This window comes from Sus scrofa, chromosome X (assembly GCF_000003025.6).
Source record: "Sus scrofa isolate TJ Tabasco breed Duroc chromosome X, Sscrofa11.1, whole genome shotgun sequence".
Classification (NCBI taxonomy): Eukaryota; Metazoa; Chordata; class Mammalia; order Artiodactyla; family Suidae; genus Sus; species Sus scrofa.
The window spans coordinates 51,569,841-51,590,618 of record NC_010461.5 but is presented as its reverse complement, the minus strand read 5'-3'; the positions used below and the strand labels follow the sequence as shown (position 1 = coordinate 51,590,618).

The 20,778-nt window shown below is 35.3% G+C and overlaps 1 protein-coding gene across 2 annotated transcripts in view; it reads right to left on the bottom strand.

Moving 5' to 3' along the window:
• ZC3H12B (zinc finger CCCH-type containing 12B) overlaps positions 1–20,778 on the bottom strand; it is a 518,102-nt gene that overhangs the window by 159,009 nt on the left and 338,315 nt on the right. For both annotated transcript variants that reach the window (XM_003360341.4, XM_021080065.1), the window contains one exon: positions 1,901–2,065. The gene's annotated coding sequence lies outside the window, so the exon portion shown is untranslated. The remainder of the gene's footprint in view (positions 1–1,900; positions 2,066–20,778) is intronic.

The window sequence follows — 20,778 nt, the reverse complement described above, 5'->3', positions numbered from 1 at the left end:
CAACAAAGTGAAAAAAGTTACTTACTGGCACAGTGGTAAGTGTTCTTTAATGTTTATTTAATTACATTCCCCCTGATGTTGCAATAGAATTTTATTGTCTACAAAATATGTTTACATTTGTTATCTCAAATTATTTTCACAAAAACTATATGAGGTAAGGATTATTATCCCCATATTATAGATGAGAAAATTGAGGCTAAGAGAGATTAGATGGATTACTCAAATTTACATGGTGACAAATAGGCAGAACTGAGAATTTAACTCAGATTCTCTGGCTTCAAATCAAAGATCTTGCCCCTATATTATAGCTGCCTAAAATTCTAGCATACTTAATGATTCTGAAAGATATAATTAAAGTTAATGAATACCACATGGAAGAAGTCCTAAAAGCTATAACTTAAAAACTATTATTTCCACCTTTCTTTGAAGCTACTTAAACATTTCTTTATTTATTTATTTTTTGTCTTTTTAGCTATTTCTTGGGCCTCTCCCGCGGCATATGGAGGTTCCCAGGCTAGGGGTCCAATCGGAGCTGTAGCCACCGGCCTACGCCAGAGCTACAGCAACGCGGGATCCGAGCTGCGTCTGCAACCTACACCACAGTTCACGGCAATGCTGGATTGTTAACCCACTGAGCAAGGGCAGGGATCGAACCCGCAACCTCATGGTTCCTAGTCGGATTCGTTAACCACTGCGCCATGACGGGAACTCCCTTAAACATTTCTAAATTGTAAAAATAAAAGAGTTAAATTCATTAGACTGATCAGGTGTGCAAATTATGTGACATGAACCTAGAATCAGCCATAACAAAGTGCATTTATACTTTAGCTAAATAAATTAACAGATCTCAAAATGGAAGGTTTCATTTCTACACATACAAAGGATATACCTGCTTTGGAAAATTTCATTTCTTTTCACATAACATATGCAAAATGCAGAAGAAAAAAGGAAAAAGATTCACAACCACAGCTGTTTCATTATTGAGAATGGTGGCTTCTTTATGTAATGCTAATTTTTCTTCAGTTGCATATATTGGGGATGTTGAAGCATTTTCTGAAAACTTTCCTTGGAGAGCTAAAATGAAGTGTAGGTACAATTCTTCATGAGCAAAGAATTAAATGGTATAAGTATTGTTTTATCTTAGGTATTTAGTCCTCTCTAAATTCAGTGTTAGAAGTCAAAGAAACCTAGATCTAAAACACAACACTGAACTTAGTAGCTATATGACTTTGGGCAAGTAAAGTAACCTGGTCAAGATTGTTTTCTATGTGTAAAATTGAGATGATTGTTGTATGTATATCACAGGATGGTTATGAGAATTAAAAGGGATAACACATGTAAAGTTCTTAGTATTGATTAGTAAAGCTCAATAAATGACAGTGCCTTTACTCTCACCCCCTCTTTCACTGATTTCCTGTTACAAAAGACTACTTTTTTCAACCTGGAAGATGATCTTTTTTTCTTTTTAGGGCTACACCTGTGGTATATAGAAGTTCCCAGGCTAGGAGTTGAATCAGAACTGCAGCTGCTGGCCTACACCATACCACTGCAACCCCAGGTCTCAGCTATGTCTGTGACCTACACCATAGCTCATGGAAATGCTGAATCCCTAACCCACTGACTATGGCCAGGGATCAATCCCATGTATTCATGGGTACTAGTTGGTATCATTACCATTGAGCAGGAACTACTGAGAAGATAATCTTATTAGGTGTATTGTTCAGAATTTCATTCCTGTTTTGATAACACAACATTTCTGAAAAAAAGCTTAATTTATAACAGTAGCCTCAGCTTTTCATATTACACAGATTGTGATGATCTTCTCATTATACTCTATTCTTTCCAAAACACACATACACACACAAGTCACCTCAACAACAATAAACACCAAAGAACTCACCTCTTGACATCTTAGACATTTCCAATATCTGGCACAGATCCTCAGCAAGCTCAATTATTCTTTAGAAGCCTGTAGTCCATATTTATATTTCTCACTTGTGTGCTATATCCATCACATCACGATTTTTATCCTCTGTTGCTGAGGCAGGAATGTCGAGTTCGAAGCCTTGGGAAAGGGAGATTCCAATAGAGTTGCATAAGGAGAAGGTAAACCTATGGTGAGAACTCAATGTTCTCCTCCGAAACACATTTTACCCATTTAAATTTCAGTATTATAGTCAGGGCAAAAAGAGATTTGGATCTATAAATGTTGATAATTATTTTCAATAATTACTCTCATATATATTGACACTCAGTATCTTCCCCAGCCCTTAAAGAACTTATCTCATAACTATGGATAAGACTCATTCTAAAAAACAATAGCTGAATTATGTGTATGCACACACACACATACATATTTTTTAAAAAGAAAAACACAGATGAATAGTGAATTTTTTAAAAGCTACTTTATCTAGACTTTTCATTAGGTAGAATAATGTTTCCAGATAAATTCTATGTACAATTTTCAGATTACCCATGACTATTTCTTCTTGATAATCTTTCCTGCGAAACAAAATAAGATCACAAATCTTAAAGGACTACAATTTAGAAAAAGTTCCTAATGACTTTATATAGAATTTCTACCTTGAAGATATTCTCTATGTTTTAATTCATTCACAGTCCAATTAACTAAAAAGTCACACGTGCAGTTAACAAAGTTAATGGAAACAAGAAAAACACTTAGAAAAGACAAGTCTTGAACCTTCTACCCATCCCCTTCTCCCTCACTCCCAAAGAAATGAATGAATATATTTTTGGAAATTTTAAAATGCTAAAACACTATGGTAATAACCAGTTACCATCTTATAATATTAAGTGTTTCAAGACATGCTTCCATCTAGAATTCAAAGCATTAAAATACGGTGAAGGAGTAAAGTATGATCTAACAAAGATTTGTGGAGATTTTTTTTTATCATCATCCCCACATCTTAGCTTTAGGTACTTTTCCCACTTACTAAATATTACTATAAGTAGTATGGTGACTATATTTTTCAATTTCAAAATGGATCATTAAAATCTGATAAATGAAGTTTGTGTTGCTTCTTGGTGTCAGATGATATCCAGAAGATACAACTTTAATGTTGAAAATATTAGAACTTCTGGAATGGTTTGGAAAGATAGCAGGAAGGAATGTTTTAAATTAAGAATGTCTCTTCTATGAAGCCATCATAACCCTAATATCAAAACCAGACAAAGATACCAACAAAAAAGAAAATTATAGGCCAATAACTTTGATGAATATAAACTCAAAAATTCTCAACAAAATTTTAGCCAACTGAATCCAATAACACATAAAAAGATCATACACCACAACCAAGTGGGATTCAACCCCAGTTCAAAAGGATGGTTCAGAATATGCAAATCAATCAATGTAATAAATCCACATTAACAAAACTAAGAAACCACATGATTATCTCAATAGATGCAGAAAAAGCATTTGACAAAATCCAACATCCATTCATGATAAAACTTTTACCGAAGTGTGCACACAGGGAACATATCTCAACATAATAAAAGGCATTTATAACAAACCCACAGCCAAAATAACACTCAATGCAGAAAAGCTGAAAGCTTTCCTGCTAAAATCTGGAACAAGGCAAAGATTGCCCCTCTCACCACTTTTATTCTATTTAGTATTGCAACACCTAGACACAGTAATCTGACAAACAGAAGAAATAAAAAGTATCCAGATTGGAAGAGCAAAGGTAAACTTGTCACTATATGCAGACAACATGATAATACATATAGAAAACCATAAGCACATGAAACTATTCTATCTGATCAATGAATTCAGCAAAATTACAGAATACAAGATTAAGATTCAGAAATAAATTTCATTCCTGTATACTAACAATGAAATAGTAGAAAAGGAATATAAAAAATACATTTTAAAATTGCAACAACAACAAAGAGCCTAGAAATAAACCTGACCAAAGAGGTGAAAAACTTATACTCTGAGAACTATAAACATTAATCAAGATAGAATGCTGTAAACCAGCTATAAAGGAAAAAATAAAAATCATTATATATATATATATATATATATATATATATATATATACATATACATATACATAAAAGAAAATTAAAGAGGAGTCAAAGAAATGGAAAGGCATCTCACACTCCTGGACTGGAAAAATTAATACTGTTAAAATAGCACTCAAAGCAATCTACTGATTTAATGTGACCCCTATCAAGTTACCCATGAGATTTTTTTCACAGAAGCAGAGCAAATAATCCAAAAATTTATATGGAACCATAAAAGACCCAGAATTGCCAAAGCAATATTGAAAGAAAAAAAGCAGGAGGTATAAGTCTCTCCAAATTCAGAAAATATTACAAAGCAACAGCAATCAAAAAAGTGTGGTACTGGTACAAAAGCAGACATACAGATCAATGGAACAGTATAGAGAGCCAAGAAATAAACCTAGACACCTACAGTCAATTAATCTTTTACAGTGGAAGTAAGAATATAAAATAAGAAAAATACATTCTCTTCAGGTAGTGGGGCTGGGAAGCCTGATCAGCTGTATGTAGTTCAATGAAAGTAGAACACACTCTAAGCCCATGCAAAAAAAATAAACTCAAATGGCTTAAAGACTTAAACACCATCAAATTCCTAGAAGAGAACATAGGCAAAACATTCTCTGACATCAATCATACAAATGCTTTCTTAGGTCAGTCTCCCAAAGCAATAGAAATAAAAACCAAAAATAAAGCAGTGGGACCTAATCAAACTGACAAGCTTTTGCACAGCAAAGAAAACCATTTTAAAAAATAGAACATACAGAATGAGAGAAAATAGTTACAAGTGATGTAACCAACAAGCATTTAACCTCTAAAATATCCAAAAAAACCCTCATAACAACTCAACAACACAAAAACAAGCAACTCAATCAAAAAATGGGCAGAATACCTAAATAGACATTTCTTCAACAAAGAGATATGGATGGTAAATAGGCACATGAAAAGACGCTCAATGTCACTAATTATTAGAGAAATGTAAATCAAAACTACAATGTTACCACCTTACACAGAACAGAATGGCCATCATTGATAAATCTACAAATAACAAATGCTGGAGAGGGTATGAAGAAAAGAAAAACCTCCTTCACTGTTGGTGGGAATGTGACTTGGTACATTCTATTGGAAAACAGTATGTATGTTCCTCAGAAAACTAAATATACCATATGATCCAGAAATCCCACTCCTGGGTATATATCTAGACAAATCTATAATTCAAAAATATATATGCACCCCAGTGTTCACAGAGGCAGTATTCATAATAGCCAAAGCATGGAAACAACCTAAATGCCAATTGACAGATGAATGGATTAAGAAGATACAATACATATAAACAATGAAATACTGCTCAGTCATTACAAAGAATGAATTAATGCTATCCACAGCAACATGGATTGTCCTAGATATTCTCATGCTAAGTGCAGTTTGTCAGAAAGAGAAAGACAAATACCATATGATATCACTTATAAGTGGAATCTAAAATATGGCACAAAAGAACTTATCTACAAATCAGAAACAGACTCACAGACATAGGGAACAGATTTGAGGTTGCCAAGGGGGAAGGGGGAGGGACTGAAATGGACTGGGAGTTTGGAGTTAGTAGATGCCAACTATTACATTTAGAATGGATAAGCAATGAGATTCTACTGTATAGAACAGGGAACTATATCCAGTCTCCTGGGATAGACTATGATGAAAGATAATATAAGAAAGGGAATATATATATATATATATATATAGTTATATATATAAATGACTGGAGTCACTTGGCCGTACAGTGGAAGTTGGTACAACATTGTAAAACAACTATACTTTAAGAAAAATTTTTTGAAGAAGAAAGAATGTCTTGGAAATTTTGGTTACAGCGTGAATGGGACATCTGAGTCAATGATATTGAATAGATGAATAAAATGAGTTTAATGTCAAGAGAAGAGAAACTGGCAATAGTATTTAACCTTCCTCAAGGTAAGAAGAATTAGCCTGACTTTCCAAGGTTTGCTGTTTCTCTGAAATAGCAGCTATTTTCTTGAATTGACTTAAAGGCAAACAGGATAGGAAGCAATGGTTTGAAGCAGGAGATTCACACAATAGTGCAGATATGGCTATGTGTCTTGAAGGAAATTTTACAAACCTTCTTGTGTGTCCAGGATGAAGGAGATAGGTTGCACATTTCCAAGTGCCACCTATGAAACTCATGGTCCTTATAAGAACCAGTAGTGTATTGCAACATTTTATTTAGGCAACTTCCTTGTAAGAAGAAGCACCATTGATGACTATATTTATTCACAAATTATATGTGTGTGTGTGCATTCCCCCTCAAGAATGAAATCTTGTGAGTGTAGATGGTAGTGGAGGGAGTTAAGATAGTGTGTCAGTCTTCTCTGGGTTTCCAGAAATCTAATTTTCACAATGGTATGACTGGACAGAATGAGAAAGAGAGAGGTGGGTAGAGAGGCAGGGAGATAGAAGAGCAAATCAAAATAAATATGACCTAACAATAGCAAAGAGCAAATACATACACAACAGGATCATAACAAATTTCTAAATTTCATGAGCAAGTTAAAGAGCTACTTATTAGGACAGATGACCACCACAAGAAAGAGGCATGGCTTTATTATAAGAAGCATCCAAATCAGTAAACTTTTTCTCCTATTTCTACCATTTGGAAAGAAGAATCACTCCCCTTTTTACAGCTGATAAATCAGAAACCTTTTTTCCCAAATGAGAAAAAAAAAGCCCATTTTCTTTCTCACATAAAAATATATGTATATATGTATACATATACTTATTGTGTATATATGTCAAATATATATTTTTTCATATATACCAATGAATATATCACTGAAATCATCTATTAGAAAATCATTACTTTAGATTAAGACAATAAGAGCCAAACAGATCCAAATTGAGACTAATTAGTCTAATGATTAACTTATTTCTGTATATTCTTTGTTGGAATTAGATTTGTACAGTTTGTTCTACGTTCCCACACTAATATTGCTAAACCAAACAGAGAGTAGAAGTCTGCACTTTTGGAGTCAAACTTAGATGTGTAAGTGACAATCACATTTTCTCATAATAAACTCCACTGGGAAGACTTTAGTGTGTTTGGCCATGCAAGAGTAACATATGGACCACATATTTTAGTGTCCCAAATCTCATACTGGCATCCAGAAGCCAAGCAAAATAATTCAAAGATTGAGAATAAATAGTTTTCTTTAAAATTTTTTATTATACTTGATTTACAGTGTTCTGTCAATTTCTTCTGTGCAGCAAAATGACTCAGTTATACATACATATATATGTGTATATATATATATGTATACATTCATTCGTTTTCTCACATTATCCTCCATCACGTTCCATCACAAGTGATTATAGTTCCTTGTGCTATAGAGCAGGGCCTCATTGCTTAGCCACTCCAAATCTTAATCCATTCATCTCTCAATGGACATTAAGTTTTTTTCCATGTCTTTGTTATTTTGAATAGTGCTGCAATGAACATAGGAGGGCATGAATTTATTCAATGAAAGTTTTGTCCAGATATGTGTCCAGGAGTGGGATTGCTGGATCATATGGTAGTTCTATATTCAGTTTCTGAGGCACATCCATACTATTTTCCATAGTGTTTGTACAAATTGACATTTCCACCAACAGCGTAGGAGGGTTTCCTTATTCCACACCCTCTCCAGCATTTGTTATTTGTTGACTTGTTCACTAACGATGTCCATTCTGACTGGTGCAAAGTGGTACATAATTGTAGTTTTCATATACATTTCTCTAATAATTAGTGATGTTGAGCAGTTTTTCATGTGCTTGTTGGCCATTGGTGTATCTTCCTTGGAGAAATGTTTATTCAGGTCTTCTGCCCATTTTTCAGCTGGGTTGTTGATTTTTTGCTGTTGAGATGTATGAGTTGTTTGTATGTTTTAGAGATGAAGTCCTTGTCAGTTGCATAATTTGAAAATATTTTCTCCCATTCTGTAGGTTACTTTTTTATGGTTACTTTTGCTGTGCAAAAGCTTCTCAGTATGATGAGGTCCTATTGTTTTATTTTTTGTTTTTATTTCTATTGCTTTGGGAGACTGACCTAAGAAAACATTTCTAAGGTTGATGTCAGAGAATGTTTTGCCTTGTTTCTCTTCCAGGAATTTGATGGTGTCTTGCCTTATGTTTAAGTCTTTAAGCCATTTTGATTTTACTTTTTGCATGGTGTGAGGGTATGTTCTTTTTTCAATTTTTTTATTGTTATTTCTCCAATACAATTTTTTTCTACTGCACAGCATGGTGACCCAGTTACACATACATGTATACATTCTTTTTTCTCCCATTATTATGCTCTATCATAAGTGACTAGACTCTAGTTACATTGATTTACATGCAGCTGTCCAGTTTTTCCAGCATTAAATTCTAAAGAGACTTTTTCCCATTTTATATTCTTGCCTCCTTTGTCAAAGATTAGCTGACCATAGGTATCTCAGGTTATTTCTGAGTCCTATATTCTGTTCCATTGGTCCATATGTCTGTTTTGGTACCAGTACCACACTGTCTTGATTACTGAAGCTTTTTAAAAAATTTATTGATTTATTATTTGTTGTGATCTTTCTTCTACAAAAAATATTTATTAGCATCATGTCTCACATTCCAGAATCGGTTATCAACAGGAGATGCACCGACTAGACCAGAGTAGAGCCCACAAGGCAGCCTGGGAATCTAGATTTCACTCTTAACCAGTTATTTTATATATATATATATATATTACTGAAGCTTTGTAAAATTGTCTGGAATCTGGGAAAGTTATGCTTCCTCCTTGTTTTTATTCCCCCTCAGGATTTCTTTAGCAATTCTGGGTCTTTTATGTTTCCATATAAAATTGGGGGTTGTTTGTTCAAATTCTGTAAAAAATGTCATGGGTAATTTGATAGGGATTGCATTGAATATGTAGATTGCTTTGGGAAGTATGGCCATTTAAAAAATATTAATTTTGCCAATCCAGGATCATGGAATATCTTTCCATTTCTTTGAATCCACTTTCATTTCCTTGATTGATGTTTGATAGTTCTCAGCTATTAGAATTTAATCTATTTAGTCAGGTTTATTCCTAGGTATTTAATTGTTTTAGTTGTGAATTTAAAAGGTATTGTATTTTTTTCCTTTTCTAATATTTCATTGTTAGTATACAGAAATGCATCCACTAATCTTGTATCCGGCTACTTCACTGAATTCATTGAGAAGTTCACATAATTTATGTGTGGAGTCCTTAGGGTTTCTATATAGTATCATGTCATCTGCTTAGAGTGACAATTTTACCTCTTCCCTTCCAATCTGGAAAACTTTAATTTATTTAGTTTGTCTGATTTCTGTGGCTAGGACTTTCAGTACTAACTTGAATAAAAGTGGTGAGAGTAGGAATCCTTGTCTTGTTCCAGATTTTAGCAGGAAGGTTTTCAGCTTTTCTGCATTGAGTATTATATTTGCTGTGGGTTTGTCATAAATGGCTTTGAGTATGTTAAGGGATGTTTCCTCTATACCCTTTGTAAGAGTTTTTTGTCATGAATGGATGTTGGAATTTGACAAATGCTTTTTCTTCATCTATTGAGATGATCATGTGGTTTTCTACTTTTCTTCTGTTAAAGCAATGTATGTTGTTGATTGAATTGGATATGTTGAACCAACCTTGTGATCTTTGGATTAATACCACTTGGTCATGGTGCATGATATTTTTTATATATTGTTAGATTCAGTTGACTAAAATGTTGTTAAGAATTTTTGCATCTATATTTATCATAGATATTGGCATATAATTTTCTTTTTTGCTAGTATCTTTGGTTATGCTATTAGGGTGAAAGTGGATTCTTAGAATGTCTTTGGGATTATTCTTTCTTCCTCAACCTTTTGGGAAAGTTTAAGAAAGATGGGTATAATTTCTTCATTGTATGTCTGGTAGAATTCACCTGTGAAGCCATCTGGTCCTGGATTTTCGTTTGTAGGGAGTATTTTTATTACATATCCAGTGTTATTACTAGTTATCAGTTTGTTGAATTTATCTATTTCTTCTTGCTTCAGTTTTCATGGGCTGTGAGTCACTAGAAAGTTGTCCATTTCCTCTAGGTTGTCAAATATGTTGGTATATAATTGTTATAGTGTTCTCTTATGGATTTTTGTATTTCTGTAGTATCAACTGAGATTTTTCATTTCTTATATATTTTTTGAGATTTTCTCTCCTCTTCTTGGTGAGTATGGCCAGAGCTTTGTGAATTTTGTATACCCTTTCAAAGGACAAGCTCTCGATTTATTAATTTTTTTCTATTGTTTCTTGAATCTCTATTTTATGATTTCCTCTCAGATCTTTATGATTTCCTCCCTTCTGCTGACATTAGGCTTTGTTTGTTTGTTTTTTCCTATTTCTTTTAGGTGGTGGGTTAAGTTGTCAATTTGATATTTTTGCTCTTTTTTAAATTTTATTTTTATTTCTTTATATATATATATATATAGACTATACAGCATGGTGACCCAGTTACAATACATGTATACATTCTATTTTAGCACATTATTGTGCTCCATCATAAATTGCTAGACATAGTTCAAAGTATTACACATCAGGATCTCATTGCTAATCCATTCCAAAGGCAATAGTTTGTATCTATTAACCCCAAGCTCCCAATCCATTCCACTCCCTCCCCCTCCCTCTTGGCAACCACAAGTCTATTCTCCAAGTCAATGAATTTCTTTTATGTAGAAGGTTCATTTGTGCCATATATTAGATTCCAGATAGAAGTGATATCACATGGTATATTTCTTTCTCTTTCTGACTTCTTTCACTCAGGATGAGAGTCTCTAGTTCCATCCATGTTGCTGCAAATGGCAAAATTTCATTCTTTTTTATGGCAGAGTCATATTCCATTGTGTATATATAACACATCTTCTTGATCCAATTATCTATCGGTGGACATTTGGGTTGATTCCATGTCTTGGCTATTGTGAGTTGTCAATGAACATGCAGGTGTTTGTGTGTTTTTTTAAGGAGAGTTTTCTCTGGATATATGCCCAAGAGTGGGATTGCTGGGTCACATGGTAGTTCTATGTATAGTTTTCTAAGGTACCTCCATACTGTTCTCAATAGCAGTTGTACCAGCTTCCATTCCAACCAACAGTGCAAGAGGGTTCCCTTTTGTCCACACCCCCTCCAGGATTTGTTATTTGTGAACTTATTAATGATGACCATCCTGATTGTTGTGAGGTGGTATCTCATGGTAGATTTGATTTGTATTTCTCTAATAATCAGGGATGTTGAGCATTGTTTCAACTGCTTGTTGGACATTTGTATATCTTCCTTGACGTTTTTCACAGAACTAGAAAAAACTATCCAAAAATGTTTATGGAACCACAAAAGACCCAGAATTGCCAAAGCAATTCTGAGGAACAAAACCAAGCAAGAGGCACTATTACAAAGCCCCCGCAATCAAGACAGTATGGTACTGGTACCAAAACAGACAGACAGATGAATGGAACAGAATAGAGAACCCAGAAATAAACCCTGACACCTACAGTCAATTAATCTTTGACAAAGGAGGCAAGAACATAAAATTGGGAAAAGACAGTCTTTTTAGCAAGCATTGCTGGGAAACCTGGACATCTGCATGCAAATCAATGAAACTAGAACACACCCTCACACCATGAACCAAAATAAACTCCAAATGGCTGAAAGACTTAAATATAAGACAAGATACCATCAAACTCTTGGAAAAGAAACTAGGCAAAACATTCTCTTACATAAATCTTACAAATGTTTTCTCAGGTCAGTCTCCCAAAGCAACAGAAATAAGAGCAAAAAATAAACCAATGGGACCTAATCAAATGGACAAGCTTGTGCACAGCAAAGGAAACCAAAAAGAAAACAGAAAAACAAGTTACAGAATGGGAGAAAATAGTTTCAAATGTTACAACTGACAAGGGCCTAATCTCTAAAATATACAAACTTATACAGCTCAACAGCAAAAAAGCCAACAACCCAATTGAAAGTGGGCAAAGGGCCTGAATAGATTTTTCTTCTTTTTTGAGGATGGCCTGTATTGCTATGGACTTCCCTCTAAGTACTGCTTTTGCAGCATCCCATTGATGTTGAATGGTTGTGTCTTCATTATCATTTATTTTGAGGTATTCTTTTTATTTTCCTTTTGATTTCCTTGCTGACCCATTGGTTTTTAGTAGCATGTTGTTTAACTTCCATATAGTCATGTTTTTCTCATTTCTTTTCCTGTGGTTGATTTCTAGTTTCATGCCATTGTGATCAGAGAATATACTTGAAATAATTTCTATACTCAAATTTGTTAAGTTTGGTTTTGTGCCCCTGTTTGTGGTCAATCCTTGAGAATGTTCCACATGCCCTTGAAAACAATGTGTATTCTGATTTTTTGGGGTGTTATATCCTGAAAATATCAATTAAGTCTGTTTTATATTGTGTCATTTAAGATGTCTGTGGCATTATTGATTTTCTGTCTAGAGCATCTGTCCGTTGATGTAAGTGTGGTGTTAAACTCTTCTACTATTATTGTATTCCCATCAATGTCTCCTTTTATGTCTGTTTATATTTGTTGTATGTATTTGAGTGCTCCTATATTAGGGTCATATATATTGATGATTGTAATATCCTCTTCTCAAGAGGATACTTTCTTCATCAAATAGTGTCCTTCTTTGTCTTTCTTTATAGCCTTCATTTTAAAGTGTATTTTGTCTGATATGAGTATTGCAACTCCTGCTTTCCTGTCCTTTCCATTCGCTTGAAATAACTTTTTCCATCCCCTCACATTCAATTTATGTGTTTTTGCCCTAAGGTGACTGTCTTGTAGGTGGCATATTGTAGACTCTTGTTTTTTTGTTTTGTTTTGTTTTCATTACTCAGTGAATTTACTACATTTATAGTTATACAATGATCATCAAAATCCAATTTTATAGGATTTCCATCCCACAGCCCCAGTACTTCCCCCACCCCATAAACTTTCTCCTTGGGAAACCATAAGTTTTTCAGAGTCTGAGATTCAGTATTTGTTCTGCAAAGAAGTCCTTTTTTCAGATTCCACATCTCAGTGAAAGCATTTGATGTTGGTGTCTCATTGTCTCACTGACTTCACTTAGCATGATAATTCCTAAATCCATCCATGTTGCTAAAAATTATGGTATTTCATTCCTTTTAAAGGCTGAGTAATAGTCCATTGTGTATATGTACCACATTTTCTTGATCCACTCCTCTGTCAATGGACATTTAGGTTGTTTCCATGTCTTGGCTATTGAAAATAGTGCTGCAATGAAAATCGGAGTACATGTGTCTTTGTGATTGCTCTGGATAGATGCCCCAGGTTTCTGAGCAAACTCCATACTGTTTTCCACAGTGGTTACACCAATTTACAGCCCCACCAACAGTGTAATAGGGTTCCTTTTTCTCCACACCCTCTCTAGCACTTAATGTTTGTAGACTTTTTGATGATGGCCATTCTGGCTGGTGTAAGGTGCTACCTCATAGTAGTTTTGATTTGCATTTCTCTAATAATGAGTGATGTTAAACATCTTTTCATGTGAATTTTGGCCATCCATATGTCTTCTTTAGAGAATCGTCTGTTTAGAATTTCTGCCCATTTTTTTTGATATGGTTGTTCTTTTTTTTGATATTGAGCTGCAGAAGGTGTTTATAAATTGTGGCGATTAATCCCTTGTCAGTCACTTCATTTGCAAATGTTTTCTCCCATTCTGTGGGTTCTCTTTTCATTTAGTTTAGGCTTTCTTTGCTGTGCAGAAAACTAAGTTTAATTAAGTCCCATTTGTTTATTTTTGTTTTTATTGTCATTACTCTAAGAGGTGAATCTGAGAAGACGTTGCTGTCATTTATGTCAGAGAGTGTTTGGCCTATGTTTTCCTTTAAGAGGTTTATAGTATCTGGTCTTATATCTAGGTCTTTAACTCATTTTGAGTTTATTTTTGTGTATGGTGTTAGGGAGTGTTCTAATTTCATTCTTTTCCATGTGGCTGTCTGGTTTTCCCAGCACCACTTAATGAACAGGCTGTCTTTTCTCCATTGTATACTCTTGCCTCCTTTGTTATAAATTAGTTGGCTGTAGGTGTGTGGGTTTAATTCTGGACTTTCTATTCTGTTCCACTGATCTGTAGTTCTGTCTTTGTGCCAGTACCATATGGTTTTGATGATTGTTGCTTTGTAGTATAGTCTGAAGTCTGGGAGCCTGATTCTTCCAGCTCCATTTTTCTTTTTCAGGATGTCTTTGGCTATTCTGGGTCTTTTGTGCTTCCAAACAAACTTGAAAATATTTTGTTCAAGTTCTGTGAAAAATGTCCTTGGTAATTTGATAGGGATAGCATTGAATCTGTAGATTGCCTTGGGTAGTATTATCATTGTGATAATATTGACTCTTCCAATCCACAAGCATGGTATGTCTTTCTATCTATTTGTGTCGTCTTTGATTTCTTTCATCAGTGTCTTATTATAGTTTTCAGAGTACAGGTCTTTTGTCTCTTTAGGTATGTTTAATACTAGGTATTTTATTCTTTTGGATGCGATGGGAAATGGAACTGCCTCCCTAATTTCTCTTTCTGATCAAATGCTGTTGATTTCTGTGTATTAGTTTTGTATCCTGTGACTTTGCCAAATTCATGGATGAGCTCAGTTTTCTGGTAGAGATTTTAGGATTCTCTAGGTATAGTATCATGTCATCTGCAAGTAGTGATAGTTTTACTTCTTCCTTTCCAATTTGGATTCCTTTTATTTCTTTTACTTCTCTGATTGCTGTAGCTAGGACTTCCAAAACTATGTTGAATAGTAGTGGTTTGAGTGAACATCCTTGTCTTATTCCTGATCTCAGTGGGAATTCTTTCAGCTGTTCATCATTGAGAATGATGTTAGCTGTGAATTTGTCTTATATGGCCTTTATTACGTTGAGGTTGAGGTAGGCACACTTTCTGAAGGGTTTTTATCACAAATGAGTATTGGATTTTGTCAAAGGCTTTTTCTGTGTCTATTGAGAGGATCATATGTTTTTTATTCTTCAGTTTGTTAATGTGGTGTATCACACTGATTGATTTGTGGATAGTGAAGAACACTTGCATCCCTGGGATGATCATTATGTACAACCCTTTTAATGTATTGTTGGGTGAGGTTTGCTAGTATTTTGTTGAGGATTTTTGCATCTATGTTCATCAGTGAAATTGGCCTGTAATTTTCTTTTTTTGTGGTATCTTTGTCTGGTTTTGGTATGAGGGTGATGGTGGCTTCATAGAATGAGTTTGGGAGCATTTCTTCCTCTGCAATTTTTTGGAATAATTTCAGAAGGACAGGTTTTTTTTTTAATCCAGCCTGCCACTCTATGTTTTTTGATTAGAGCATTTGGTATATGGATATTTAAGGTAATTATTGCTGAATAAATATTTAATGCTATTTTAAACCTTGTTTTCCAGTTGATTATGTTTCTCTTTGGTTCTTTGTTTTTTTATTGTTGTCTTTTTGTCTTTGTAGGGCCACACCTGTGGCATATTGCGGTTCCCAGGCTAGGGGTCCAATCTCAGCTGTGGCTTCTGGCCTACTCCACAGCCACAGCAATGCAGGATCCAAGCCAAATTTGCAATCTACACCACAGATCACTTCAACACCAGAACCTTAGTCCACTGAGAGAGGCCAGGGATCAAACCCACAACCTCATGGTTCCTGGTCAGATTGATTTCCACTGTGCCACAACAGGCATTCCCATCCTTTGTTCTTTTCTTCTCTTTTCTTTTTTTTTGGTTGGATGATTTCCTTTTATTTTATGCTTGTGTCCTTTTCTATCTAGTTTTCGTGAATGTAATGTTTGGTTTTGATTTGTGCTTGCCTTGATTTCAATTATGTTAATCCCTTCCTACATCTGCCTGCTTTAGCCTGATAGTCATATAGGCTCAAACGCAATCTAAAGAAAAAAGAACCTAGATTTTCTTACTTTCCTTTCCCACATAATATGATTTTGAAGTCCTTTCTTAACATCTTCAAGTTTATCCTTTTGCTGTTCCTTGTGTTTATCATAACTTTTACAATAGACTTTTTTTCTTTTAGATATTTATACTGGCCTATTTAAGTGAATTTCTCCATCCTATTTTTTTTTATTTTCAGGATCCTTTTCAGTATATCTTATAGAATGGATTTAGTATTGTTGTACTCTTTTAGTTTTTTGTTTGTTAGAGAAATTCTTTATTTCTCCTTCAATTTTAAATGATATTCTTGCTGGGTAGAGTTTTCTAGGCTGATAAATTCTCCCTTTTGGAACCTGAATATATCTTGCCACTCTCTCTGGTATTCAGTGTTTCTGTAGAGAAAATAACTGATAGCCTTATGGGGGTTATAACTGTAATTAACTTGGTTTTTCTCTTGCTGCCTTTAGAATCAGCTTTTTATCTTTAACTATTTCCATTTTCATTATAATACGTCTTGATCTGGACCTGTGTGGGATCGACATGTTTAGGGCTCTCTGTGCTTTCTGTATCTTGACATCTGTTTCCTTTAGATTTGGAAAGTTTTAGGCCACGATTCCGTCAATTATACTATATTGAAACTATTTTCTCCCATTATATAAGTTGTCTTTTTGTCTTCTTGTTGGTTTCCTTTGCTGTGCAAAGCTTGTCAGTTTGATTAGGAACCACTGGTTTATTTTTGCTCTTATTTCTGTTGCTTTGGGAGACTGACCTGAGAAAATATCCATGAGATTGATGTCGGAGAATGTTTTGCCTATGTTCTCTTCTAGGAGTTTGATTATATCTTGTCTTATATTTAAGTCTTTCAGCCATTTGAAGTTTATTTTTGTGCATGGTGTGAGGGTGTGTTCTAGTTTCATTGCTTTGCATGCAGCTGTCCAGGTTTCCCAGCAATACTTGCTGAAAAGACTGTCTTTTCCCAATTTTATGTTCTTGACTCCTTCAAAGATTAATTGACTGTAGGTGTCAGAGTTTATTTCTGGGTTCTCTATTCTCTTCAATTGGTCTGTATGTCTGTTTTGGTACCAGTACCACACTTTCTTGCTGACTGTGGCTCTGTAATATTGCTTGAGGTCTGGGAGAGTTATTCCTCCTGCATGTTTTTTTGTTCCTCAGAACTGCTTTGGCAATTCTGGGTCTTTTGTGGTTCCATATAAATGTTTGGATTGTTTGTTCTAGTTCTGTGAAAAATGTAGTGGGTAATTTAATAGGGATTGCATTGAATCTGTAGATTGTTTTGGGTCATGTGCTCATTTTTATGAAATTAATTTTTCCAATCTAGGAACACGGAATATATTTCCATTTCTTTACATCTTCTTTAATTTCCTTGATTAATGTTTTACAGTTCTTGGTACATAGGTCCTTTGCCTCCTTGGTCAGGTGTATTCCCAGGTATTTGATTTTTTGTGTGCAATTTTAGGAGATATTGTGATTTTGTATTCCTTTTCTAAAGTTGCATTGAGAGTATACAGAAACACAACTGATTTCTGAATGTTAATCTTATATCCTGCTACTTTGCTGAATTTTTTGATCAGTTCAAGTAATTTTTTGATTGAGTCCTTAGAGTTTTCTATTTATAGTGTCATGTCATCTCCATACAGGGACTGTTTTACGTGTTCTCTTCCTCTTTGTATGCCTTTTATTTCTTTTGTTTTTCTGATTGTTGTGGACTTACAATACTATGTTGAATAGCAGTGGTGAGATTTGGCATCCTTGTCTTGTTCCAGATTTTGGAGGGAAGGCTTTTAGTTTTTTCTGCATTGAGTATTATATTTGCTGAGGGTTTGTCATAAATGGCTTTGATTATGTTAAAGAATGGTCCCTTTTTACCCACTTTGGAGAGTTTTGGTCACTAACGGATGTTGGACTTTGTCAAATGCCTTTCTTGCATTTATTGAGATGATCATGCTTTTGACTTAATTGTAATTTTCAGGACATTACATACAAAAAAATCAGAATACACATTTTCTCAGGTGTGCATTCTCATGAATTGGTCACATAATGGGGCACATAGCTAACTCTAACAAATTTATGAGTATAGAAATTATTTAAAGTATCTTCTCTGACCACAGTGCCATGAATCTAGAAATCAACCACATGAAAAGAAATGAGAAAAAACCTACTACAAGGAGACTAAACAACATGCTACCAAAAAACCAATGGGTCAATGAGGAAATCAAGAAGGAAATTAAAAAATACCTCAAGACAAATGGTAATGAAGACACAACTTCTCATAATCTAGGTGATGCTGCAAAAGCATTGCTCAGAGGGAAGTTCATATCAATACAGGCCTTGCTCAGAAAAGAAGATCTCAAATGACAACTTAACCCACCACCTAAATGAATTAGAAAAAGAAGAACAACAAAAAACCCTAAAGTCAGCAGAAGGCATGAAATCATAAAGATCAAAGAGGAAATCAATAAAATATAGATTCAAAAAATAATAGAAAAAATCAATCAAACCAAGAGGTGGTTCCTTGAAAAGGTAAACAAAATTGACAAACCTCTGGCTATACTCACGAGAAGAGGAGAAAAAGAACCCAAATAAACAAAATAACAAATGAGAAAAAGGAGAAATCATGATGGATACTGCAGAAATACAGAAACCATAAGAGAATACTATGGACATTTGTATGACAACAAATTTGACAATCTGGAAGAAATGGACAACTTTCTAGAGTCTTAAAGCCTGCCAAAACTGAATCAAGAAGAAATAGATCAACAGAAGAGACCAATCACCAAAAATGAAATTCAATGTCATAAAATCACTCCATACAAATAAGAGTCCAAGACCAGATGGCTTCACAGGCGAATTCTACCAAACATAGAAGGAGGAACTGGAGCCCACCCTCCTTAAACTTTTTCAAAATGTTGAAGAAGAAACACTCCCAAAGACATTTTCTACCATCACCCTAATTCGAAAACCAGACAAAGATACCACCAAAAAAGAAAACTATTGGCCAATATCTTTTATGAATATAGATGCGAAAATTCTCAACAAAATTTTAGCCAACTGAATCCAACAACATATCAAAAAGATCGTACACCATGACCAGGTGGGATTCATCCAAGGTTCACAAGGATGGTTCAACATACGCAAATCAATCAACACCATACACCACATTAACAAAAGAAAAATCAATCCCCTTTTCTTTTTCTTCTTCTGGATTATATGGATTGGCCGGCTTTTATGCATAGTTTGGCCCACTTTACATTATCCCATAGATCTCATATTGCTTTCATGTTTTTCCTTTTTTTTCTGTCTGCTGTCCTGATTTTGTGATTTACTATATTCTAGCTTCCAAGTCACAAATTCATTTCTCTGCATTATTCTTTGTGCTCTTCGTTGCCTTTAACTCACCTTGCATCTCTGCAAATAAGTTTTCTAATTTTTCTTGGCTCCTCATTATATTTTCTATTCCGTTTCTCAAGTAATCTGGTTTACTCTTCATATGCACACTTAATTCCTTCAGAATTTCCACTGTTCCCTTTTTGAACTCAGTGTCTGTTAGACTACAGAGGTCTGTTTCATCATTTGCATCCTCAGGGTTATTTCTCCTGTTCTTCTAACTTAGAATGGTTCATAAACTTCTTCTTTTTGCTTATATTTCTCTTATTCTATGAGTTTAGGAGAAATAACTACTGTAGTCTTTGGGGCTATTATATGTGATATAACCCCAAGTAATTTGTGAGGCTTACTGTTTACTTTTGGCTTGAGGGTTTGGATGCTTGCTATACCTTTCCTCAGTGTATCAGGCTGTTATTGTCTTGATAGCATGCTCTGTGTGCTTTCGGGGAGATGGAGGCAGTGAACAAGGCTAGTAGCCTGTGCCTGGTTGCTGGGCCCCCAACAGTGGCAAGAAATAGAGGGAAGGTGGCACAGGCTGCTACTAGTTGCTGGGCCCTAGAAATGGCAATGAAATTCAAGGAAGTTTAGGTGGCACCGGAGCATTTGTCAGTGGCAGGATGCCAGATGTGTTTGTTCCCATGGGAGTGAGAGCAACAATGTGTTTGCTCAGTTTCAGTGTCCTCCTCTGTGCCAACCTCTGAGGTGACTTGGGCCACAGGTGGTGCCTGTTCATGGACCCTTAGTGGTGGCAGGCCACACCCACCTCTCGAGTCTGAAATGACTGCAGTGGTTTGCCCTTACTGCCTGTAGACCATGCAAGAGGCACCCCATCATCCTTATCCCATACATGAGACACCTTGCTGCCAGTATCCCTGTCCTCTGAGAATCCAGGCTTGCACAGAGGAAAATATTCCCATGGCAGTTCACCCCTCCTTTTTACCTCCCCAACAATGGTGCCTTGCTTCTCCTGTGGGCTTTGACCTCATCCCAGTTTCCCTGGGTTGTAGCACTCCTCTCCCCAGTCCCTGGCACACCACTCCCTAGCCCCTCAAGCTATTTCCACACAGCCAACCCTTGGCTTCATCCTGGACCCGACCCCTGGAACCTGTGTCTCAGAGCCCAGCCCCCATCCAAGCATCTCAGGATGTGTTGTGCCAGGAGTGGTACCAGTGGTCTGTTTGGATCTCTCTCTGCTTTTCCCTCCTCAATCCAGCTGCTGCACTTTTCTCGAGTCTTTGAAGTACCTCCATATTGACTGAGCTGCCATCATTTAGGTGGCTTCCCAGTGTATGAATTCCTTTCCTCTTTCACAGCTCCCTCTCAGGAGTTCCAGTCCTGTCCTGATTCCTTTCTCTCTATATATATTTTTTTCTCCTTTTATTCTACCCAGTTATTTTGGAGGGT